Genomic DNA, 26,626 nt, shown 5'->3' on the forward strand with positions numbered 1-26,626 from the left:
TACTGGGAAGAGAATGGTGGTTCCAGCTGCACTGGGGTTGAAAGCAGTACTGGGACTGGGAAAAGGTTATTTAAAGAGAGGTCTGGTGGCTGCACAGGTGATAGCGATGGCAGCAGTGGGTCTTCCTAGGGCATTGGGGCCCCACTATTTGCCCTAGGATGCCACATGCTGACAATCAGCCAAATCCAGGAAGACCAGGCCTGAGCAGGCATCCATTTCACCTTGCAGAGGCACTGGAAAACTTATGATGAAATAAACCCTCATTTAACTCAAATTCTCTCTCTCTCTCTCTCTCTCAAAAAGGAAGCAACCTCAAAACAGAACGCATATTCAGGATAATGTGTGCCATGTACATTTGGATTTTCTTTCATGTTTAAGGTTCTTTTTCTTTGCCAAGAGACGTTTTGCTGTATTTGGTGTTTCATCCTGTCCCTGCTAGTGACAATGTTAACTTCTAAAACACAGCCAAAAGAGCATTTTTTAAAACTCAGAAACATTAAAAGAATGCTTTAAAAATATATACTTTACCTAAAAAACGAACCTAGCAGTTGACCTGCTAAAGAGAATATAAATTCAGAGACATTCCCAAAGGCAGTGGATGCTTATACAGTCTAGGACCAAAGGCTGCCTGGCAGGAATATGAGAGGTTCAAAATGAATTAGTGAGTTACCTAATCAGTAGCTCTTTTAGTAGTGCTTTTTATTGTTTAAACAAGCTAGTTCTTCTGAGCTTTATTGTTTAAACTGAGCTAGTTCTTCTGAACCCACTAATCTGGAGATCATGCTGTCAGTATGACCACCATATTCTATTATGACTTCATGATAGCATCATAGAGCCAATGTGAGGTTATTGCTTCTTGTCCTTGGTTCCTCCTCTAACTCTGTCTGCATTATGTCTTCATGAAGCCAGTCAGATTTTATAACACGACATTGTGAAGCCATTTCAGAGTGAGGGCAGGAAGTATTACCTTTACTGTGAATGGTGTTGAAGAGGTAGCACTTTCATTTGTTAACAGAGCCTTGAAACATTGCGGAAAGGGAAGTGCTTTTTGTGGGGCTTGAACATGTGCAATTAACACGCCCCCCCCCGTCCTTAATATAGAATGGTAGTAAAGGTGCGAGTGAAATATGGCATTCAAGGAACTCCTATGTGGTGGTGTGACGAAACGCAGATCTCCATCTTGGCTCAAGAATGCCTGATACTTCCACTCCACCCTGAGTGCTTTGAATGGGGGACATTTCTCCCTTTTGTTACTGAATGAGGACAATCCTTGCCTTTTGTCATTGGCTCTGTCCATTGAAGGCACAGAGCCATCAAGCTCATTTTAACCTTTACTGTATCGCAGTAGGTGGCCAGCTCAAACTAGACCTGTTTCTAGACATGTAAGTTTATGTGCATTAAGGAGGTAAAGGTAAAGTGTGTCGTCGTGTTGCTGTCGACTCCTGGCACCCACAGAGCCCTGTGGTTGTCTTTGGTAGAATACAGGAGGGGTTTACCATTGCTGCCTCCTGTGCAGTATGAGATGGTGCCTTTCAGCATCTTCCTATATTGCTGCTGCCCGATATAGGTACCAGCGGGGATTTGAACCAGCAACCTCTGGCTTGCTAATTAAGTCATTTCCCCGTTGCGGGGAACCAAATTTTCCTCAAATTTGGAGGAAAAACCTCAACCCTGGATTGGCCTAAGACCAGTGTTACATCAGAAATATGTTGGCCCTTTCCATTGGATCCCAGAGCTGTCTATCTCTGGAAGAGTGGGAAAGCCTTCACCTTCTTTAATCACTATAAAACAGGAGGCCTAGTCGCCCACCATTTTGTCACCAGTCCAGTCATAAGTTGCCAGTAACTAGGTACCATATCACCAGGTGTTACTGGTGTCCAGAAAGGAAGAATCTATAGAAATTAATGCTCTCTCAGCCAAGGAACTGCTTACTGCTAGACTCTCTTCTTTGTAATTTCTGTGTGCCTTCCTTTACTCCAATTTCCTGTTTTCCCCAATTCCTTACGATGTGTACAAAACTTATTTTCTTAACACATTTCACATGCTTAGGCTTTAGTCTTGTTTTAAAGGCTTCTGGGGGGTTACTTGAAAAACTCTTCCTCTGCCTTGCAAGGTCATGCACTACTGATGAGTTATTTTTAGATTAATATATGTTTGTCTAGAGCTGGATTATGTGGACTCCGGCTGTACAGTACACAAATCCCAAACCAGACAGTTCTAGGTTGTTGAAGTCGTGTCTAAGCCTGGTCAGTGACTCTCTAGATCAATCTTCAACTGGTGGCAGCCTATCTCGAAGGAATGTGTGCTCCTAAATTGGGATCAGAACAATCTCTCCACTGAGGATAGGTCCCAGGAAAGCATAGAGTGACCCCTGTCCTGTCACTGGTGGAAGCAATTTATTCCAGGAATTTAGAGCAAGTGTGATAATACTTTTTTATTTGCACTAACTAATGCTTGAAACAACAGATATAAAGGTCGTGCACACAACCATTTTCTGCAGGTGGGGAAAGCAGGATTGATCTTACTCCCCTCCTCCCACCCCAGATGCTCTAGGTGCCCAGCTCAGGTTGCATGCAGCCCGAGCAAATACACAACCCTAAAGCTGGGGTAAAGCCCTTTTACCCAGGTTAAAACCTGGGGTAAATTCCCAGGCTTATGGGGGAGGCAGCGCTGGGACTGGCCTTGATCCTGATGCTTCATATGGGCAGCCTTGCGTGAAAGCCTTGCTATCTTTCCCCTGATTGTTCAGAGTGACCTACACTAACACTTAGTAGGTCAGCTAATAACTGATTCCCCAGCAGATTAAGAAAAGGTGTTGATCAAGTTAGTCATCCATTCAAGACTTCATTAGTGGCTTGATAGAGGACTGGAAAAGCACATTGCTAGTAGCAGCATATTCGGCTATTTCAAAACAGTCCTTTCCTTATAACATGTTTGTGTTGCCTTGATTGCTCCGTGATTGTGTATATTATCCAGTTTTACCTCATATGTTGGAGGGTGCCTTTTGTACTTTGGATTGCTGTTTTTGTAGTCTTATTTTTTTTACAGCCTGCTGACTATAGGAGCCAAATAATCAAAGAGCATTTTCATAGTTGGTGGAAGCCGCGCTAAGCTACATACAATGACTGTGTCTGTGCCTGTGTTTGTGTTCTCCAGCAAGTAACTGGGAGGTAGTAACTTACAACAGTGTGCTTTTCACAAAAAACCCCAAAAGATCCCTCATAAAATAACCACAAGATAGAAATTACTATATTGTGAAATATATACAATATATGAATCAAATATACATAATACAATGGTATATACCAATGAGAGATGCCAAAATAGATATAATCATATAAATGATAAAGTCCATGGACTATATATCATGAACAGAGCAAATGAAGTCTATAACCAAGTTTATAATAAAGACATCCACATACACTACAGTGACCCGGTGAACCTCCATTTCAAAAAGACTCTTTGTCAAGTGATGATGAACATAAGTCTTGTGTGTTCACATTCCTTTATATTCTAAGAAATGAAATTCTGTCATTATTTAAACTGCTTCACATTTTTCAAAAAACATACCTCACCAATGTATCTCCAAAAAGGAATACTTCATATAGACAGCTTTAAACAGAAAGTTTAAACAAGGAACTTACAATAGTTCATTTGTTTTGTCAGTTTTGTGGAACCATTTCTGTTTCTGTAAAACTGGAGCTGTATAAATGGGGATACAGAAAAACTAATGGGGGGAATAGGAAAATCTTATCAATAGACTGTATGACAAGAAACAACTAAAGGTCAGCAACTTGTATAATACTTACTATTTTACCTCTTCTGATTATTTCTCATAATGCCTTGTGTAGATAGGTGCAAAGTTTGCTCTGACTCAAGTCTCTTACTAACTGGCTCTGATGGATTAATAAGAAGGATTAATAATATGGTATGTCACTTTACACATACCAAATTCAGAGATGGTATTTCGTGCTTGTCCAGTGTCTGGAAGCTGTCAGGATCTGGATGGGTCAAAACAAGCTCCAACTTAATCCCTCCAAGACTAAGTTGCTTTTGCTTACTTCTCTATCTGGCCAATTGCTGAGTCCCAGTCTCTCCCTGGACGGGGTTGTGCTGCCCCTGAGAGGTGGTCCTTGACTTGGGGGTCCTCTTGGACTCGCGGCTCCTGTTCGAGCAGCAGGTGGAGGCCATGGCCAAAGGTGCTTTTGCCCAGCTTCGGCTGGCCCACCAGTTGCAGCCCTATCTAGAACGGCAGGCCATGACAATGGTAACTCATGCCCATATCATCTCTCGTTTGGATTGCTGTAATGCTCTCTACCTGTGGTTGCCTTTGAAGACAACCCAGAAGTTTCAGTTGGTCCAGAATGCAGTGGCCCACCTGCTTATAGGCGCTAGGAGATATGATAGTGTGACACCTCTACTGTGGTCACTGCATTGGTTACCTATTTGCTTCTGGGTCAAATTCAAAGTGCTGGTTCATACCTTTAAACTCTTCAGGGCTTAGCGCCTGTTTACCTTCAGGACTGCCTCTCCCAGCCAGTTCTGTCCCATCCTGTGAGGTCTTCTCAGGTCGCCCTTCTTTTGGTCCCTGGTCTTAGAGAGGTCCATAGTACTAGGCCCCATGGAAGGGCTTTCTTTGTTGCTGCCCCTTCACTTTGGAATTATCTCCCCCTCCCCCCGATTCGGTCTGCCTCCTCCCTTTCAGCCTTATTGAAGATATTTTTTTCCTCCAGGCGATTGCCCTTTAATTTATTTATTATTTTAATCTCAAATGCTTTGTAGTCTGCCCTGAATCTGTGGATTGGGTGGTATATTAAATATTTTAATAAACAAACAAACAAACAAACAAACAAACAAACAGAGGGGAGGTTGAATAAGGTTACAGTGATTTCAATAGGCTACAAAGGGATTTCCAGCCTCTTTTAACATGTCCCCCTTCTATCACAAAGCTTTAGCTAAGGTGCCATATATAATATGCAAACAGCCAAGAAACATGATCTCTTACTTGAGCCAAGTAAATCTTGTCAAAGTTGGCTGGAAATAAAATACAATCCAAGTGAATCTGTCCTGGAATCAGGCAAACCGCCCCCCCCCCCCCCGCACAACCCTGAATTCTATGTTGTGGCTTTGCCACTTTCTTCCCGTTCTGGAGCCTGGTGGCCAGGACTCAGCATACCCTTGGCCTGGTCCTGCCCTTCCATCTTCCTCCTCCTCTCATGACCAGCTAGTTGGTGCTCAAGCTCAGCTAACTCCTCACACAGATTGTCTCAGCTGGCCAGAGGAATCCTCTGATCCCAAGTCAAGGGTGCAGTACGCAGGTGAGTTGCAAGGCCTCCACATTCTCCCATGAGGCCCTAGCAGAAAATCTCTGGACTAGGATACTGGCCTGACAGCAACCTGTTTAAAATGATATAAGTATGTAACATGTCATAATCTGCTGTGTATACGTTAGACAGGAGTAGGAGCTAACGGCTAAACAATGCTGCTACTGAGGATTTGGGACTTACAGTTAATAGCATGCCACTTTGCTATAAATGAAGTGCTTTAAATAGTGGACTCCAAATCTAGGTAACTGAGAGAGTTGCTCTAGGGTGGGTGAGGGGAACCATGTTTGTTTAAACTTAATTTTACAACATGGTTTATCAATTAAAAACCATTTCACTGCCTGCAATTTGACATTATTTTCTGTAGACAGAAAATAATGTCAAATTGCAGGCAGTGAAATGGTAACTGTCACCCATGTTCAGCTATATTGTTCTTTGTATCAGGATGCCAGAGAAGAATTTATTTCCCCTTTGTTACTCAAATTTCCTGGGAGGTGCAAATGTTTTAATGCATATTACTGTCTCACGGATGTAAGCTCTGAGATTACAAAAATTGTAGCAAAATTTTTTTATACTGCCATTAGGTTAAGGTCTCAATTAAGTGCTTAACTGTGGGAGCTGTTTATGCTTTTAAAACTAATTTTTAATGAATGACGGTATTTTGTTTTATGGTGTTTTAGTATTGTTGTATTGGATATGTTTGTTATTTCTATTTCTGCTGGCCAATAGCTGTAATAAAATTGATGATGATGTAGATAGGATGTCTGTTTCTGACACATCACTTGACCTATCCAGTCAGGCCATTGGAATGTAGCGACTAACAGTAGGGTTGAATGGGTTTTCTCAGTTGCCTTCAGCTTCTGCTCCAAGGGTTTCCTTGTTCTTCTTTCTTTTCAATTTAACATGGAGAATTTCTGCCATTTGGAACTGGCACACCTGCATTTTGCCATACTTTTCTTTTTTCCATTTGTTTGCACATTTTACTAATGTATGTGAGTACATTGATCATGCCTGTTAATGAAACCTTGCATGTACAAGCACACTGGCAGATGAGCAATTGCACAAGCAGTCTATCAGACAAACATACCAAGATTCTTCTTGGATGCTGTTTTATCAGTGCTTGCAGTGCTTGCACATTGGTAATATACAGGGGGAGAAGGAAAAAAGAAAATAAAAAATTAAGCATGCTCTAAAATATCCATGCACAATAGCCTCTGAAATGTCTGAGGGGGAAATTAGAAGAATGGTGTTTTTGGAATCTGCCAGTGCTGCTCATCAAACAAGGTCAGGTAAATCAGAACCCCGACATTAGGAGAGAGATTCTTATGGGGGGGGCGAGAGGGTCGGTCCTGTAAGCATCTTTAGTTAACAGACGCTATAATATGTAATATGCACGAATGCTTTTAGCTTACGATTTTATTTTATTTTTTAGTTGTAGCCTCTTTTAAGGCTTTTTAAAGTGGAAAAATGGCCTATCAATTTTAAAATGATGAAAAGGTATATCTTAGCTACATATAATGCTCTAAGATACACTAAGTGGATATGATGTGTCATATTTAAAAATGTGTCATTTATGTCTTGTTTTGTAATAGCCGCAGGGGAGGGGTGAAGCAGAAAGCTCAGGACTGAGGCACAGGGAGGAGGATTAACTCTTTCCCCACCAGCATTGTTTACCTAATGAAAATCTCCTGTCCTGAAGCTGTTATTGACACCAATAGCAGCTTCCAACTTGGGACATATTAGGGGAGACCTAGTTTTTGCTGGGTGGCAACAGGGGGAAGGGTAAAACTCCCCATTGTATCCTGTAACTCTGGTCTTGTGGTAGCAAGCATGACTTGTGCCCTTAGCTAAGCAGGGTCTGCCCTGGTTGCATCTGAATGGGAGACTTGATGTGTGAGCACTGCAAGATATTCCCCTCAGGGGATGAAGCGGCTTTGGGAAGAGCAGAAAGTTCCAAGTTCCCTCCTTGGCAGCATCTTCAAGATAGGGCTGAGAGAGATTCCTGCCTGCAACCTTGGAGAAGCCGCTTCCAGTCTGTGAAGACAATACTGAGCTGGATGGACCAATGGTCTGACTCTTTATATAGCAGCTTCCTATATTCCTATGTTCACCACAAGCCAAATGCAGATTGGGCTTCCCTGCAGCTTTTTTACAAGATGAAAATACAATGACACATCTAACACTATGTATAGTTTGACCCCAAGAGCAAGACTTTGAGAGCCCTGGCAGGGTACGGGGCCATGGCAAACCAGCCAGCGGCGGGACCCCCTTCCAGTTAATTCTAAAGGGGGTTAAAAGAGTGGAGCCCAGGGTGGTCGCCCTGCTTGCCATGCCCTAAGGACAGCCCTGCCCAAGAGATGGTGTAGTGTCTGGTTTTGATGATGATACTTACTATGGATAATATTTTAATTATTTTTTCCCCTGTTCTGTAAGCTTTATTGCCTGTACGTTTTTATTTAAAATGCTTATTGTTGTGTGAATTTCCTGGGTGTGTGGTTTTTAAAATGTAGTTTTAATTGACAGTGGTGAGTTTGCATAATTGTATCTAATTATGTCATCACACAGCTGAAACTTGTAATTACATAATTACAGTGTGTAATGACATCTTAAAATCTATATTAAATGTGCTGAAAAAATACACCAGCTTTACGTAACAGATAAGTTCAGTATATGTTAATTATATAAAAATTGGGTTCAGCAACTTACATTTTGGAACTTTCTCCTGTAAGATGAAGCTTGATTTAAAGACGAATTGATTTTTTTCAAAAGCTTGATTTTTAAAGTATTGTTTGTTGAAGCTCACTTCACTCCTGACAAAGTCAATTATTTAAAATTAAATGTAATTAATTCCCAATTAGGTTCCCAATAGGATTGCAACTTTAAAAGTTCTGCTGTGAATGTAGATCTTGACATATCTTTGGATTTGAGCCTTAAATTTTTGCTGAAGTCTATATTTATACATTATAGTTACCTCCTTACCTACTAATATAATCGCTCCAGAAGGTAACCCAATTGGGCCCATGCATACAGTAGAGTCTTGCCACCACAGTTTGTTTGGGAAATACCAAAATATCCATAACCGTGGGTGTTTCTAATAACAGATTTACTTTCCTTTATAAAATACTGTCATTCTTTGGCATTAGGTGGCACACAGTAAGTCCAGACCACTGAAAACTCAGCATGTGGCGTGCATGCTGTCAGGAATCAATTACAGCAACTGCATGAGATGAAGCACTCTAGCACCTATCATCAAAGGTTGAGGATAATGTTAGGGTAGGGAGGGAGGTGATTCCTGTTCCTTTCGATAATTTCATAACAATTTTTATAGATAAGATATTTTCCGAAGAACTCTATTCTTCACAGTGAGGGTATCTGCGGTCAGAGGTGGAAAGAATGGTTGGCATAATGACTTTTGCTTTTGTAACGTACATTCTTTAAAACTCAGAAGGACTTAGCAGATAACAGAAACATTTTCTTGGTCTGTTTAGAGACTGAACATTTTGTGTCAACATTTGACAAATAGAGCTGGTGTAGCATGAAATGGTAGACTCTAGAAAAAAGCCTTATCACTTGATCCTGCTGACTGTATAAATTGTCCCCTAGGGGTGAGCTATGAGCAGGGAAGATCCCAATTCAGCTCACACTTCACTTAAACTTACAAAGTCGCCTTTGACAGCTCACAGCCTTGAACCACCCACCTAGACCCTAGAAAGGCTACTGAAAACCGCCAGTTGTTGAAGAATGGGATTTTAGTGCCCTGTGTAAGTCCTGACTGTGCTAGCAGATGCTGAACAAATCATTAAAAAGAGTAGACATGCTCCTGGAAAACTTCCATGATGATTTATATAGGGTGGCTTTTCCTGTAGTATGCTTATAGACGCATGTTAAATGTGTCAGAGTAGTTGGCACCAAAAAGGGCCTCTAATAATGAATGACTCCTGACTACTTGAGAGCAGATAGGCAGTTCAGACTGGAGACCTAATAGAGGGCCATGTATAGCTTTAACCAGGGGTGTAGTGGAGGGGGACACACGCAGGGACAGAGCATTGGTACTTCTTGGCTTCCCTGGCTGTTGGGATGGGCATCACCGTGGGGGCTGCCATGGAGATCACCTGCACTTCTGAATTTGCAACTACATCACTGGCTTTAACTGAACTGACAGGCACAGCCCCAGAAGACTTAGGTTGTATATTTCATATCTTAGTTTTATGACTGGATATAATTCTAATCATTCTGACTTGGATGCAAATTCCTTTACGGTTAATGGTACTTTTGAGTGAACAGGGTCAAGACTGGGCTGTTATGACAGCAGGAGGGTATGGCGCACGCGCGCGCGCGCACACACACACACACACAATGCCATGAAAGCTTGCCAAAAACATGTGCTGCTTAGTAGCCAAAAGACTACATGCGATTGATGAGACATATTTCAACAAACAAATGAAACTGCTGTGGGTGAGATGAGCAGCATGCTCAATAGGACTTGCATGTTTTCATATAGAAGACCAGTTTCTTGTTCTGCCACTTGTCAGTCTGGGGAAAATATCTTTAAAACCTTATAGCAGGCATCCCCAAACTGCGTCCCTCTAGATGTTGCTAAACTACAACTTCCAGCATAACCAGCCACAAAAAAATTGTGTCTAGGGATGCTAGAGTTGTAGTTCAGCAACATCTGGAGGGTCGCAGTTTGGGGATGCCTGCCTTATAGCTTCACAACATGCCTAACCCTTTGTGCTAAGTAATTTATCCAAGATTTGGCATCTTGTATTTCTTTGTATAGGAATCCGCTCACTCCCAGTCTTCACGCTCACAATATATGTGCATTGGGTATTTCAGATCGTTCTTGGACACCTCATTTGTTCCCTCAAATGCTGTAAAGCCCCTCTTGGCAGATTTTGGGAGAGGGGTTAGAATCCTAGGCACTTCCTGTATATTACATAAGAACAGCCCTGCTGGATCAGGCCCAAGGCCCACCTAGTCCAGCATCCTGTTTCACACAGTGGCCCACCAGATGCCACTGGAAGCCACGGGCAGGAGTCAAGGGCATGCCCTCTCTCCTGCCATTACTCCCCAGCAAGTGGTACTCAGAGGCATCCTGCCTTTGAGGCTGGAGGTGGCCTTTATCCCTCAGACTAGTAGCTGTTGATAGACCATGAAGTTATCCAAACCCCTCTGAAAGCCATCCAGATTGTTGGCTGTCACCACATCTCGTGGCAGATAATTCCACAAGTTGATTATGCGTTGTGTGAAAAAGTACTTCTGTCTGTTGGTCCTAGATTTCCTGGCAATCAATTTCATGGGATGACCCCTGGTTCGAGTGTTATGTGAGGGAAAAGAATTTCTCTCTATCCACTTTCTCCACACCATGCATGATTTTATAGACCTCTATCATGTCTCCCCGCAGTCATCTTTTTTCTAAACTAAAAAGCCCCAGGTGTTGTAGCCTTGCCTTATAAGAAAGGTGCTCTAGGAAGCTTTTTTGGATTGTTCTGCTTCCACTGGTCATTTAAAACTTCCACTCTGATTGCCTTGGAGCACAGTGAGGGGAACAGGGCACTGATGAAGTAGTCCTCCTCCTCCTCCTCCTCCTCCTCACTTGGCAGGCAGGCTTGAGTTTTAAAAGCATGATCTGGATAAGCCTCTTATCCAGAGTAGTTGAGAAAGCAACACAGCACAGTGGCCAAAAGATGGGGAAATCCTGACTTTTAGTTATAAGAGAGTGAAAAAGCCATGTCCATTCTAGCAATACAGTACAGGCTAGGGATGTGCACGAACCGGTCCGGAGGCCATTGTAGAGGCCTCCGAACTGGTTGAAACATGGCATAGTTCAGCAGTTTGGTGCTGGGGGGTGGTTCCTTAAAGCTGGGGGAGTGCACTTACCCCTCCTGCCGCTCCCCCCCCCACTGTGCTCCTTTTAAAAAGTAGTTTTGGGGGTGGCAGAGTACCTCCCTGCTGCCCCTGTCCCAGTTTTTGGCCAGAAGTACCATGCACATTTGCGCATGCACATGTGCGGGTGGGTGCTTGTTGGCTGGGTGCGCACGGTGCTTCTGGCCACTTCCGGCTGAAAACGGGGGCAGGGGCAGCAGGGAGATACTCTGGCGCCCCAAAAACTGCTTGAAAAAAGGAGCACCAGTGGGGGGGGGAAACGGCAGGAGGGGTAGGTGCACCGCCCCATCCTTAAAGAGCCACCACCTCAGTGCCGAACCACAGAGGCGTGGTTCTGTGCACACCACTAGTACAGGCAGTTAAATTGCTTTGGCAAAGCTGTGTGGCTTGCTTGCAGTCTTCTAAAGGTAGCAGATCTGGTTCAGTAACTGCAGTGTATGGTTTATTGTCTAGAAATGGTGTATTTCCTAGGCAGTCCACTACATTACTCAAAGTGTGTTGCTGTTTGACGGAAGTAGCTTATATCCATATAAAAGTGGATTCAGGACTATCTTGTTTTTTTTTTTTTCAGTCTGCTGTATTTCATTAGTAATAATAATGATAAGCAGAGCTAGTTTGAATAAAAGCAACTTGCATCACTTTCTAAAGGCACAAAGAGCCAGGCTCTGGCAAGTGTCTGAGGGAAGAGAATTCCAAACTGTGTTGTTCATGCTTATGCATTTATTTATTGAACATTTTTACTCTGCTCTTCAGCTGACAAGGCTGTCAGAACACTGTGCATAAAATCAAGACAAATAGTGAATCACATAAAATCAAGACAAATAGTGAATCATTACAACAGTAACTGTTGTCCGCCCCCCCCCCCCCCCGCTGGAGTCTCCTTCTCCAGCTCGTGGTTCTACAGGTCTCCGTGAGGGGAAGAGGGGCCCAGCCTTAGAGAAGCAATGTACTTAGTGTTTGACAAAAGAGGCAAGGGAAAGATGATCTCCCTTGCCCCCAACTTATATCCAGAATTTCAAACCTGTGGCAGGCTGGTGAAGATGAAGTCAAGGAGAGGTAGCAAGGCAAATGCACTGACAACAATTTAGGCTTGGTGTCTGATGGAGATGAGGATGAAGGGTTTAAGCCAGGCCTGCTCAACTTAGGCCCCCCAGCTGTTTTTGAACTACAACTCCCACAATTCCCAGCCACAGTGGCCAATAGCCAGGGATTATGGGAATTGTAGGCCAACATCTGCAGGAGGGCCGAAGTTGAGCAGCCCTGGTTTAAGCTAAAGGTTTCAAAGCAAGAATGAGTTGGCAGGGGGGGGGGAGTTTGAAGAAGAGAAATGAGGTGGTATAACTTTAATTACTCTCCAAGCCTGCTACGCATAGGGAGCCTATACTATTATTTTTTTTTTAGGCTGTTCTCATGAGCAACCAAGCTGAGGCTTAGGCAGCCAAAGCCCTGTGCTGAAACCCGGCTCTTAGCCCAGGTTAATGACACAAACGCGCCCTTAACCCGGCTGCTGGGATCATGTGTCAGCGTGAGCTACGTGCAGCTTGCGCTGACACAGAGGCGGGCACTTAGAGCACAAATTTATGTATGTATGTATGTATTTGATTTGATTTCTATACTGCCCTTCCAAAAATGGCTCGGGGTGGTTTACACAGAGAAATAATAAATAAATAAGATGGATCCCTGTCCCCAAAGGTCTCACAATCTAAAAAGAAACATAAGATAGACACCAGCAACAGTCACTGGAGGTACTGGGCTGGGGGTGGATAGGGCCAGGTAATCTCCCCCTGCTAAATAAAGAGAATCACCACGTTAAAAGGTGCCTCTTTGCCCGTTTCCCTGGGGGAATCCTTCAGTGTACTGTGCTCTGCACTCAATGCACTGAGGGATATCTGGAGGCCGGGACGAGTCCTGGCCTCGGAGCAATCCACCCTGCTCTGCACTGCATGAAGCAGCGGTGCTTGTGTGGGAGCGTGCTCCGTGCAACCCACCTAGCAAACAATTATTGTCTGGGGGAAGGCAAGCTTTGCGAAGCTGCCTTTCTAGAAATAAGTAAATTTCAGTAGGTCTCCATTTTAAATTCTGTTCCTTGTTCCAGAAAAGTTTCAGGTTAAGGCCTCCTCCCTCAGGATCTCCTTCATTGAGGTTAGTTCATAAATACACGGAGTAAAGCTAAATGTATATGCCAAGTTTGAAAAATACCTTCCTGTGCAGTTAGAAAGTGTTGTGCTTCCAAGTCATTTTTTTCCTAACAAATAGGGTTGTGGAGCAATTTGTATTTGGCCCAAACCCCCACAATGGAGAACAAATGATACACACATTTAGTTCCACAGATGTAATTAAATAAAACATACTGCTAGAACATATGTTTAAAGCTTACAGCTGAGGGGGTGTGTGGTTTTGATAAATTTAAAATGTGGTTATTAATTATTCATAGACAAAAATGGTGCAAAACAGACACTTGGTTCTATTTTTTAATCTGCCTCTTAAAGATTTATCCTCTGACTGAAAAGTGGGGAGATGGGGACAGAGCTCGGCTTAGGTAATTAGTCATCTTTGATCACCAGTGATTTGGCAGAATTGTGTGTGCAAGTGTTTTTTGTTTTTGGCTTTAAAAAGGCTTGGTTTTAAATATAATGTTATGCTGGTATATCTGTCATTGCTATGCCTAACATGGACCCCAGAAAGGTGGAGGTAGAGGGAGACGAGCGCTTTCCTAGGATTGGCTGGAGAAGGCTTAGCCACTCCAGAGAGATGATCAGGCCAAAAATGCAGCTGCCTTGTCAAGGGTGATGGGAAAAGGAGAGGGAGAGGTTGCAGGCTCAGCTCATTCTCTAGGGCCCATTGGCTACCTGTCGAGCTTTGCTTGCTGTTCCTTGGGAGCAGAGCCATGGAGGGTGCCAAGCTGACGAGAGCTCCTGTGTGGCAGGGAGGGAAAAGAGAGAGCGTTGAGGTAGAGGGACTGAGCCCCGAAGTAAGGTTTTGTTTAATTACCATTCAATAATCATAATGAATGGTGTCTTTTCAATAATGTTTGGATCCCTGTGAAATGTAATTTTTAATTTAACATTGGGCCCATTTCCAGCTTGCCCTCATCTTTTGAAATAGAGCAGGCATATAATTTAGCTGCCAGTCCTAGACTGCTTGTTCAGAAATAGGTCCTACTGAGTTCAGTGAGGCTTCCTCCAAGGTAAGTGTGCATAGGCTAATAGTTAATTAAACAGCATAATGTAAGCAGTACAATACAAGAAATATATCCAAACTTGTACAGTTATTACAAAAAAGTAGCTAAGGATGTAAAATCTTTATTTGAATTGGATTATATCTGCTGTTCCAATAATAAATAAAAACATGCTTTGTTGCATTCTTCCATTCTTTCTTTGGAGCAAAGAATGTATTCATTAGCTTTATCATACAAAAAGCATTCCATAAGAGTTCTGTAATTTTGTCTTTGGTTGATTACTATTTTGTAGATCTCCTTTTAAAAAATTCTATTGTATATACAATTGCGATAAACTAATTTTAACAATATGAAGTGGGATAGACAAATTTATTATTTACTCATTCAATAAACAGATGTAAACATGCTCCTGAAAAGTAGTCAAGATACTTCATAACTTGTCAGCCTGAAGCATCCCAGCTCCCAGCTTTTAAAAAAACACTTCTGGGATCCCTGATAGCCGAAGAACTGGAACTAATACATGAGCCATGATTAGAGATAAGAGGGACCAAACTGATAATCCCTGAAAAGTTTTATTTTGGCAGAGCTGGAAATGGATCCTGCCACAGAGCCAGTTAAGATCCTGATGAGTATTTGCTCAGGCACAGACCTGAGGCCCATTCACACGTTATGTTCAACACTCGTACAAGAGAACCATGTACACAGGTACAGTCATTCACATGTCATGCTGGTATAGAAGTACACTTCCTATCTGTATCATGCATATGAAGGGCCCGTATCCAGGTTCAGTTCTAAAATGTACAGTCATTTTGAACGCAAACACATGTACGTTTGTGCAGACATCTGAATAATGTCTAAATTGGATTCTGGATGTGACCATTTCCAGTACATAGGAACTGAGCCTATCAGTGTCTCAGACTGGGTTTTAGCTGCCATCACCGATCTTTTTATTTTCTACTCAGTCCACTCAGAGCCCTTAAGTGCACACAAGGTAATTGCTCTTATTGATCATGAAGGGCTCAGCAGGAGGGCAGTGTGGCCAGGCCAGCTTTTCCAGAATAATCTCAGATAGATGGGACATTTAACATTTGGAAAGGCAGTTTAATTAAGAAGCAGAGCAGGACAAAGGCTTAGGCAGAAAGGTATAAGAAAGTTAAAAATGCATCTGTGACTAATTCACATCATTTCTTGCCCCTTGGTCTTAGGGCCAAGCTACACATTACGTTACATCTGTAGTTGTCTCTTGTATGCTTGTATGCTTGTTCTTGTTTTGGTTTAAAAACCAGCCATAGGGTAGTACAGATTAGAGCTGCAGCGAGAATCAAGCGAATCTTTAACCACCACCACCACCACTGTGGTCCTGATCTGGGCCCCTGCATCTGCTACTTCCTTCAGGAGCAATGTTTCTATTGTTGCCAGTACAGGCTTCCTTCCTGGGGAGAGTGGCAACTCCCCCACCCCCACCCTCACCCCCACCCCCATCTGAATTAGTGCCACACTGGAGGGAAAGAGTTACTGGTAGTTTACCTTCACTTCCATGGTCCTGAACCAGACTGCCTGTCTGTCCATCTCCAGTACAGTCCCAGGGCTTTCCTTGAGTGAGAGTAGTGGAACAGCTGGTGAGGTGGGGAGGTAGAGGAGAGTGCCTTGTTCCTAGAGACCAAACTCGGCTTGCCCTTACCCCTGACCAGCAGATTTAAACGAACTAATCACAAATACTAATTTTAAGCAATAGTTTCCTGGTGTCTGTGATGTGGGCAAAAGCAAAATCAGAAAAAGCAAAAATTTCTAGGAAAATGCTGATTCTCAATGGGCAGTGATTCATTACTTAAGGTCACTTAAGAATGAAAGGAATAAACTTAACTTAAGATTTTTATCTCCTATGTTAGACAATTTGCCTGGCCGGTCTGATGAATTTTATTTAAATTATCTTTTAACTAATGAGGACACTGATATTATTTCTGTTATGGCCAGGTTTTGTTATATTATTTGTAAAATACGTACTGGTTTATTGTAAATGTTTGCTGGTCAATGACCGAATAAACTTATAACTAACTAACTTAACCTGTTCAGCAACTGGTGGGAAACCTGCATTTCTGCAGCTCTGGCAACACTTCTTACAAGAAGCTAGGCACAGAAAGAATAACTTGTGAATCTAGCCAAGATGGCTTTTATTGTGTTTAATACAATAAGTTATTAACATGATTGTTGCCAGGGTTGGTTGTGAATTTCATAATGGATTCCATAGCAGCCTCTTGCCACTTGCAGAGTGACCTGGCATTCCTGGGACTCACTTCCCATTTTTCAAGATCTCGGTCATGGCAAAGTTTGTGTGATGGAAGAAGCAGCCAGAGCTGAGGAATCTGATTCCCCCCACCTCCCATTCATTGAGCAGATGTAGAGGATTTATCTGTAAAAGAGGAAAAAAGAAACTTCAAAACTGTTTTCTTTTCCAGTCAATCATTATATATCATTCTGCAATGCAGCTCCTCCAGTGATAAAGGAACTAGTTCTCCCATGGGATTCTCCCATGTAGCAGAGATGTCCTGAAGAATAATACAGCATTTACCTTTCGAAGGCATTTTGAAATGCTTGGATGAAAAGCGCTATTGTCCATCATACTGTGAAAATCTTTTTTTTTTTGCTCATTCACAGTTTTGCTAGACAAATGCTCATCGTGTGTGTGTGTGTGTGTGTGTGTGTAGGATTTTTGTTGTTATGATGCACTGGGGTGGCTTGAGGCTAGTAAATCGCTCAAAATGACAGGGTGCACTTGATGTTTTGTTTGTTTAAAATGGATTCTGTCTATCTGGGTCTACAGAGAATGATGCACATGGTGGAGGAAGTGTTGAGATCTATCCCAGATGAAGCTAACATTAAACAAAATAACTGTCAACTGATTTTTTTCCGCAGGCAGTTTCTGTGAGATGGGCAACAGTTATGATTGCACAATATACTCTTGTTTAGATTGGTGTCAAAGTCTGATGAATGAGGAGAACAACTGATTTATATAAATATATATACCTACCTACCTACCTACCTACCTACCTACCTACCTACCTAATGTTTTACATGAGAAAGTCAGTTGGGTTAACGAAGTAAATAATACTATTGTGCTCCAGGAACATAGAAGGCCACCAAGATAAAATAACGTTCAGTAATTTTTAAGGATCATTGTGGGAAGGATGTATTAGGTTTCATCAGATACCGGAGATGAAAATAGTTTTAAATACATAACTGATATAATGGCAGTGTGTTGGAGATTTAATTTATTGGATGTGTTAGTTGTTCATGGGAACTTCAGTCGATTGTTCTGGCAAAGTAAGAAAAGACAGGCCTGCTGTGAAGTGAATTTTGTTTGTGCAGTGTAGTGTATAGCACACAATATAATTTAAAAATGTTTGGGCAATGGGGTTGTAGACAAATGAACAGAAGTGGGATCAATGATAGCGTTCTACTACATTACAGTGTTCATCCTGACTCTGCTAGGCCTTAAGGAATTTTTAAAAAACTTTATAATTGTTTATATGAATATAAATACCACTTTGGTTTCTGTACGCTGATGTTCCATTTCATCATTGTGTCCTCTTGAATTACTTTATACAGCACCCTTCCATTTTGCAGATGGATGGGACTCCTTACCTCAGATTTCCATCCCTCATTTCAATCACCTTTTTCTCGGCACCATTTTCTTTTTCTTAATTGCCCTCTCTTCCATTTAACCTGATTGGCTGTGGTGATCCTGATTTTGTGGGCAACATCATGCCATTGCACCCTAATGCGATGACATCACAGGTGCCAGTAAACAAAATTGAGGACTGCCACAGCCAGAAAGATTAACTGGCATTTAGGGCAAATGAGACTGAGGACAGTGAAGGTAAATAGTGTCAGGAAGATGCAGCAGTCACTGGAACAAAAGAGCACTGAGCAGCTAATAAACAGCACAAATGTATGATGTATTTTGATAATTTGTTCATCTACATTGAATATGCTGATTTTAAAGTGATGATCAAAGTTGGAGAATATTGGGTGTAGTTTTACTTATCATTATCTGTCCCAGGTTTAAATCTCCTATGGATCCATAGTGACCACAAACATTTAATGAGATGATAAAATATAGTAGGTTTTAGATAGAGAAAGTGGAAAGCAGCGTTATTAGCTCCTATACCACTAACAAAAATGCATTATTTTTAATGAATAGAGAGGTTGAGAGCTGGTCTTGTGGTAGCAAGCATGACTTGTCCCCATAGCTAAGCAGGGTCTGCCCTGCTTGCATATGAAACGGAGACTAGGAGTGTGAACACTGTAAGATATTCCCCTTAGGCGATGGAGGCACTCTGGGAAGAGAAGAAGGTTCCAAGTTCCCTCCCTGGTATCTCCAAAATAGGGTGGAGAGAGATTTCTGCCTGCAACCTTGGAGAAGCCCAGTCTGTGTGGACAATACTGAGCTAGATGGACCTATGGTCTGACTCGGTAAAAGGCAGATTTCTATGTTCCTAATAAGTGTATTTAAAGACGATTCATATCCATGATTGTATCACTTGTCAGGCAATCAGAATGATTATAAATGTATGCAGATATTCAAGAGCTGGGAGTCTGCAATATTAACAATCCAGTGAAGTGACTGGGAATAATATGTTGGCTTCTGCCTCTATAATCAGAATCCAAATTGGCAAAACAAGACCTAGTTCATGCAGTGTGTATATTGGGTGCTCTTATTGCAGTTGTCTCTTGTTACTGGCCTCTCACTGAAATTTTGCTTTCAAGTAAATATGCTTAAGATAGTGTCTTTGATATCTACTGCAGCAGGCTAGCATGGCTGCTCTTGTAGAACAGATTGAAAGCAAGAGGATGTCTCAACTGCTTTCTTCTTTTGGTAGGCTGCTGGGTCAGGCACACTTGAGGGGCTAAGTTGGAACTATTCGCCATTGCCTTCTACTGTTCAGATGTAGCTTCCTTTTATATATGGTCAAAATGCTGGGATAATGGATGAAGGAAGATCACTGGGATAAGATGGTGCCAGTTATTCCACCCACAACCTCCATGTTAGACTTGCTACCTATTCCCTATTTCAAGGAATGGTTCCTTATTTAGGATTTAAATGTAGTGTTGTCTTTCAAGTTACTTAAGCAATGCAGTTCCCATTTTTTTGGCTTTGGGGCTGGGCCATACTAGGGCGAAGAGCTGCAGTGTAAGCACACACAATGACAGGAGGGTGGCTTCACATTCCAGGCCTCTAGAAAGCAGTCTTTAGCTCCATGGGCCAGATAGCAGACTGAGGTAGGAACTACAGCTCCCATGAAACTTAGGATCCAAAATGTCACCCTTGCCCCTGCAGGTGGTAGGAGGGAAGCTAAGCCTTGTGAAGCAGGGCAGCCAGGTCTCTAGGATGTGGCTCTTTCTGAGAGAGACTCCCCCGCCCCTGTTTTCTCAAGGGTTTAGAACATCTTTTGGCTGCATACTGTCATAACTGCACTTTCCTCCACTTAGCCATCAGCAAAAAAAATAAAATAAAACAGTCAGGCAAGTCAGAGATGTCACTGTTTCGCATGGTGGAGTATGTGGTGTGTGATTTTATTAACGTCTTCCTTACTTGGGAGTTTTCCCCAGAGATCGTAGGCCATGCTCAATGTGTGGGTTGTGTTGTAGGCATGTTTGCAGCAGACAGGAAGTAGTTAGACTTTTCTTGCTCCCTGCTCCAGAGGGCACCAATCGCCAGTTCCTTTCCTGTTTTGCTCACGGCAGCAACTCCACACAGAGAGCTCAGTGGGGGTTTTTGACAGATAAGAGCCTCTCTTGCTCCCTCCCAGATTGTGCGAGGGTGGGAAGGAAGCCATGATAATTCGGATCATGCCCAAACTGTTTTGCTACTAATTTCTTTTTCCTTTCCAACTCGGTTAATTGGCATTCCAAAAGTGTCCCCCTCCACCCGTGTGTGTGTGTGTGTGTGTGTGTGTGTCCCCTGAGTGTTGTTCTATTTTCCTCCTCATGGTTCTTTCCCATACCGGGGAAATGCTTCAGGGTTCCCTCTCGGAGGGCCCCCTATTGGAGAGCAGGGGAAACTTGGCACAGAGCCTCCATACAGCACTTCTGATCCAACCTAGGTTGGCTTCCCCTTCAGGGTTGCTTCCTGCTTCATCCGCCCTGGTGGGAACACCGGCAATGGAACCTGTGTCAGGCAGAAAATCCTTAAAGAAAAAGAAACACAAGGAGGAATAGGCTAAGGAGCAATCAAAGCCTAAAAAAGCTAAAAGAAAGCCTGCATCGCCATCCTTTCTGAGGCTTAGTGAGCAGCTATTAGTGCAAGCAGTCTGTGCACAGAAGCCTCCACAGTACCTACCCCCTAGTCCCGAGGAGGACCAGGAGGCACCTTGTGACCACACAAAGAATGGAGGCGTTACACTGGAACTGACTCCTGCACTGGAAGGTGATCAGGGGCACTGGACGCCCACCGCGCCAGTTCCGGCTATTTCTCCACTGACTCCCACACGCCTGACAGTGCCGTTGGCTCCCTCTCCACCAGAACAGCTGGTCCGGCTGGAGGAGTCCACCCCAGGACCTAGCCTGCCACCCGCCTCGCAACTTGCACCAGTCAAGCCACTCCCGATTGAGCCTCCTCCTCCATTGCCTGCTATGCCGACCCAGCCCCTGCTGCAGCCTGCGATTCCAGCACCGGGCCCCAGTGATAAGGTACCTCCAAAATGACCCACTCACCCTCCTCCCGCAGAGGCACTAAAGTATCCTCCACTGAGCTCCACGGCCCCCAAGGGACCATTTGACCACCATGTCCGGCTATGCTGGTGATTCCCGAGTCCTCGTCCTCATCCAAACATGAGTCTGGCCCAGATGCCCTCAGAAAAGAGGAAGGTGAACTTTCTGAGGAGGAAGCACCCCAACAGGGTGCTATTTATTTCTATTTCTCCCTGCCTGTTCTATGTGGGGGATTTTGAAGTCCTCCTGGCCAAGGCCAAGCAGACCATTAAAGATGTGGTCACAGTGGATCCTGCTCGGAATCTCTCCTCCTTAGACCAGGAGGTCTTCCCTGTTTCTTCAGCCCCGAAACCAGGTATCCCTTTTCCGTCCATGTTCAAAGATGTGATGATGGCAGAATGGAAAGCACCAGTGTCCTCTCGGTCTGTTGGGGCCTGTCCATTCAAGATGTATTCTCTTCCACAGGATATTCAAGCTTTAATTGCTTTTCCATCAGTAGACACTCCAGTGGTGCAACTGGGCTACGACAAGGAATTAATAAGATGTCAAAGGCAGCAGCCTTCATGGCTGATTCCAGCCTGGACTATGTGTAACAGGCATTCAGAGCAATGGTCTCTGGCATGGCAGTCCGGCGCTGCCTGTGGCTGAAAAACTTGTCCTTGGATATGAAGTTCAGACTCGCGCTCTCATCCTCCCCCTTCTCAGGGATAAAATCTTTTTGGGGAATCTCTGGATCCCATTCTTGTCAAGACCCAAGACAAGAAAAATGCCTTCCCTTCCTCTTGCAGAGATTCAAGACAGCCATTTCAATCTTCCTCATATTCCTTTCGCCAACCAAGACCGGCCTATGAAACTCCCTCACAACAGTCCAGGGACTTCCGCAACTCCTCCTTTAGGCCCCAAGGCAGAACACAGTGGAGACAGTGAAACAGAGCCCCCACTTGGCCTCAGCACTCCAAGCAGTTCAACACCACCAACCAGCCCCCCAGGAAACAATGACTCGGATGATGATGATGATGATGATTATGATTTCTATACCGCCCTTCCAAAAATGGCTCAGGGCAGTTTACACAGAGAAACAATAAATAAATAAGATGGATCCCTGTCCCCAAAGGGCTCACAATCTAAAAGAAACATAAGTTCGACACCAGCAACAGTCAATGTAGGTACTGTGCTGCGGGTGGTTAGGGCCAGTTAGGGCCAGCCTTAGAGGGAACACTGGACTTAGGCATGGTTCACAAATGCATATCAATGAGGCGAAAAGCCAACTACAACTGACCTAGGTCATCTAGCATCTCGGCACCATCATCAGTGTTCCACAAGCGCTGGTGTCTCCTTATGCCACAAAGGAGAGAGAAACTCGTGTCCCTCATCCCGAGCTATTTGAGCTATTTTTGGTGCAAATATCAGTAAGGTGAGAATTTCATTAGCATTCATACTTCTAAAAACCTTGCTTATGCATGCAGTGGGGACCTTTAAAGAGGTGTTTTAGAGAAGAATAAGTTTTTGGGAGGCTAAAATGTAATTAAATTTAGGATTTGGATTAATTGTCTTTCGTTTCAATACAAAGGATTTTTTTAGAAGATTTTTTTAGGAGTGTTGATAGGAATACGTATTGTTGGGTGCAATAAAGATTCTTAGAGTACTTTGAGGAGTCTCCTCTTCATTGTTTCTTTCCTTGATTTTTCTGCTTGATTCTTGCCTGTCTCCCCCAATTGACAGAGTCTTCAAGCAGACTCAGAAGCACCAAAAAATGCACATGTGCTCTAACTCTATCTTATTTTTCTCATTATTTAGACTAATTATTGTTTTTCAATTTAACTAACCTAACCTAACCTAAAAGAGATATGAACTTCAAGCTGGTACCAAATGAGAATATTATTCTTGATGAATAAGCCAAGTATATTTTGGAAAAAAAATCTTCTCCAGGGGCAGTAAATTCTGATGTGCTTTTCTTTCAGAGAATGCTCTCTTGAGATCTTTTCTCTTGAAATTATCTCATTTGAGGGGAAATAAGTCTTTTGTCAGAACTTCTTGATGCCAAGGAAGATCTTTATCAAAACACAAATGACTTTTAGTATTTCTACATTTCAGGAATAATTGTTCTTAGTTGATACCAAATTGAGGCTCTGCTTTCTGTATTCAGTTCAGATGAATACAGAAGAATACAAAGAATACAATATTCAGATGAATACAGAATACAAATACAGCTTTTAAAAATTGGATGTTTTTAATTTTATGGCGGTTTTTAAATTGTTGCATTGTTTTAACTTTTATATATGTTTTGTTTTTATGTTAACCGCCCAGAGACGAAAGTTTGGGCAGTACAGAAGTTTAATAAGATAGACAGATAGATAGATAGATAGAATGAACCAACAAGCCATAGTTGGTTGGATTGTGAACAAGTTGGTATGTGGCCATCTTTCCTTTCTCTCTTCCTCCCATATGGAAAGCTTCCTGGTTTGTTAAACCAGTTTCTCATGATGGCCAAACTGGGGCATTGTGGTTTAAATAATCCTAACAAACCAGGATCAAGCTGTGGTTTATTTTGTCCAAACCAGGAAACTGATTTAATGATCCCAAATATTATGGGAAAGTATAGTTTAACCAATTGAGCGGCTTTGCTTTTATCCAGATGTGCAAGGGAAGAAGGAAAGTAGAGGAAGTGCCAGCGTGGGCTTGTCCATAATCAAACAAATTAACTCATCAGCTGAACTGTGCCTGTGTATTTCATCTTCAGGCGCTGCCCATTTCCCTTTTTGCTCCTGCACTTACTCTACCCATTGACTAGCTAGACAGTCCTAGTTGGTTGACTTTGGAAGGGAACTAACACTGCAAATATACTCTGTTTTGAAGTTGTGAAAATTGAAAGTGGGGCTTTCTTTGTGGAGCATAAATTAAGTACAGATATATGTACACCTCTGTTCTGATCTTTTGTAGTCTAAAACCTGTTTCTTCATAGTATTAGAGGAGCATTACTACTACTACTACTACTACTACTACTACTACGAATATTTATATACTGCTTTCCAACAAAAGTTCCCAAAGCGGTTTACAAAGAGAAATTAAAAATAAATAAATAAAGATGGACCCCTGTCCCCAAAGGGCTCACAATCTAAAAATAAGACAGACAACAGCAACACCCACTGGATGAATGCTGTGCTGGGGCTGGATAGGGCCAGTTGCTCTCCCCATGCTTGATAAAGAGAATCACCACTTTAAAAATGTGCCTCTTTTCTCATTTAGCAGAGGTAAAACTTGATGTTGTTTACTTGACCTCATGAACCTCCCAAATCTGGAATATTCCTAAAGTATTAAAAAAAGAAGACTTTTCCCTTTATAATCTTAGAGGTGAATGCCAAAAGGGGTCTCATTATCCAGCCTCCTACCAGTCAAGGCTATTCTTAGATATCTTGGACCAGTTTAAACTACAGTTTAATACATAAATTGATATGAATAAATATAAACCTAGGAAGTTCCAAAAGCTGGACTGAAGATGATAAACTAGCATATGCCTCTTCATAAAAAAGATACAAAGAGCTTTTTGTGGGTGAGGGGGCATGGTCTGCCGTAATTCTCTATAGCAGCAGATTTCAAAAGCAGCATTCCTCATTTGGTTAGCTTCAGCAGATTGGACTGGGCTGTATCTAATCTTCAATTTTTTTCAATCAATTTTGTTCAGCATTCTTTAGCTCCACCAAAAGCAACTAAGCTGTTTTTTGCAGGGTGAGCATGAGCTAACTGGCTCAGGTGCATTGCTGAGCAGGTGATTTTATAACACAAAGATATATGGTAAATCACTCTAATTCAGCTTTTGAATTTTGCTTGGTGAACTGGGTGTGTCACATTTGCTTTGCCATTTAACCATCATTCTGTTTCCTGCTCCCCTTCTCTGTGTGTAAGTTACATGCATGATACTTAATGGCATAGTGGAAAAATAGAGATGATTCTTTATATACTAGTGGTCCTGGGCGCAGAGCATCTGTGCCTCTAGTTGGGCCCAGCCATCCCCCCCACCCGCATGCTGGCATGCCTGGCTTTCTGGCTGTCACACAATGGCAGCCTCCTTCTCCTGAAGGGGCTCTTTCCTCCCTCACAACCTGTCTTTTCGCAGATCCCTGCCCGCTATCTATCTATCTATCTATCTATCTATCTATCTATCTATCTATCTATCTATCTATTTCTCTCCTCTACAATCAAGAACATCTTCCGACCAGTAACAGTTGCATTCCAACTGACCTTAACCATCACAGGCTCCTCCTACTTATCTGCATATGGAATCCCCACTGCCCAATTACCATGGTGCTTCTGTACTCACAGGCTCCTTCTCCCTATCTGCATATGGAATACCCACTGCCCAATCAGGTGCTAATGCTTGCTAACTCTGTCAGCCTATCGCCTCCTCCCTCTCTAACAGCCAATCACCTCCTTTCTGCCACGTCCCCATGCATGGCCCGTCTTAGAGAAATAATCTTTATATATAGTCAGTGACTGTGCAAAATCTGCATTCGCCTAGAAAGTTTGAACCCTTTTAATTATGATTATGATTTATATACCGCTTTTCAGCACAAAGTTTTTCAAAGTGGTTTACATAGAAGAATAAGAAGACGTTTCCCTGTCCTCAAAGAGGCTAACACCTAACAGTCTAAAAAGAAGCCAAACATCAAAAGAAGTAAACATCAGCAACAGCCAGTGCAAAATGTAGTTTCCCTCCTTCTCTTTAGTAATTACCTTTCTGGCTTGTTGCAAAATGTAGTTCTGGATTTGGTGCAGGGAAAGAGTCTAAGCACTGAACCTTAGGAAAAGCAGGTGACATGGCCATGGAGCATATTGGTACAGAGGGTCTTGGCTATCCAGCACTCTCCTGTTTGCTCTTTACCCAGGTATGCTGCAGCCACTTTAAGAATGCCTGTAGAGGCTTCACTTATGAGAATTTGAGCTGAGTGCATGTTTGAGGTGTTCTGGGTGTGATCATGTGATTACATCACCATGCACCCCACTCACTACTTAACCCACACTTTCTGTGTCACTACAAAGTTCCTTGAAGTATTTACAAGTTGGAGAAGGTGTTAGCCTAGTCCTCCCTGACATGCTATATTTCCACATGCATGGAAGTTTTTGTTTTAAATGAGGGAACATTCCAAGACATAATTTTCCACCTGCAGTCTTGAAATGATGTAGTCCCAGGAAGGCTTCAGCACATTGTTCCTGTATAGGTGGAGGCTGGTCCTTAAACTTATGTCAGATTCTGAATGGATGCCCACTTTTCCAATTTGCCAGATTGCTTGCATGAAGGAGTCTAATGTTTTCAGGCCCATATTGTCAAGACTGGGAATCCGAAGAAGTGACTATTTAATAAAACACTGGCATTAAATCCCTCTTTCTCTTTAGTAATTACCTTTCTGGCTTGTTGCAAAATGTAGTTCGCCATTACATCTGAAATGGGAAATTATATTTGCGCACTTGTCCTACAAACTAGGATCAAACCAGAAAGTAAGCAGTGTGTGCAAGAGAAGGAGGAAGAGAG

At 42.7% G+C, this 26,626-nt stretch overlaps 1 protein-coding gene across 12 annotated transcripts in view; it reads left to right on the forward strand.

Moving 5' to 3' along the window:
* GRID1 (glutamate ionotropic receptor delta type subunit 1) overlaps positions 1-26,626 on the forward strand; it is a 1,034,570-nt gene that overhangs the window by 82,699 nt on the left and 925,245 nt on the right. The window contains exon 1 of one of the 12 annotated variants that reach the window (XM_053305298.1): positions 13,334-13,352. The exons of the other annotated variants lie outside the window; for them this stretch is intronic. The gene's annotated coding sequence lies outside the window, so the exon portion shown is untranslated. Of the gene's footprint in view, positions 1-13,333; positions 13,353-26,626 lie in introns of those variants that run through there. 12 annotated transcript variants of the gene reach the window in all.

The sequence above is a fragment of the Hemicordylus capensis genome, chromosome 3, assembly GCF_027244095.1.
Source record: "Hemicordylus capensis ecotype Gifberg chromosome 3, rHemCap1.1.pri, whole genome shotgun sequence".
Classification (NCBI taxonomy): domain Eukaryota; kingdom Metazoa; phylum Chordata; class Lepidosauria; order Squamata; family Cordylidae; genus Hemicordylus; species Hemicordylus capensis.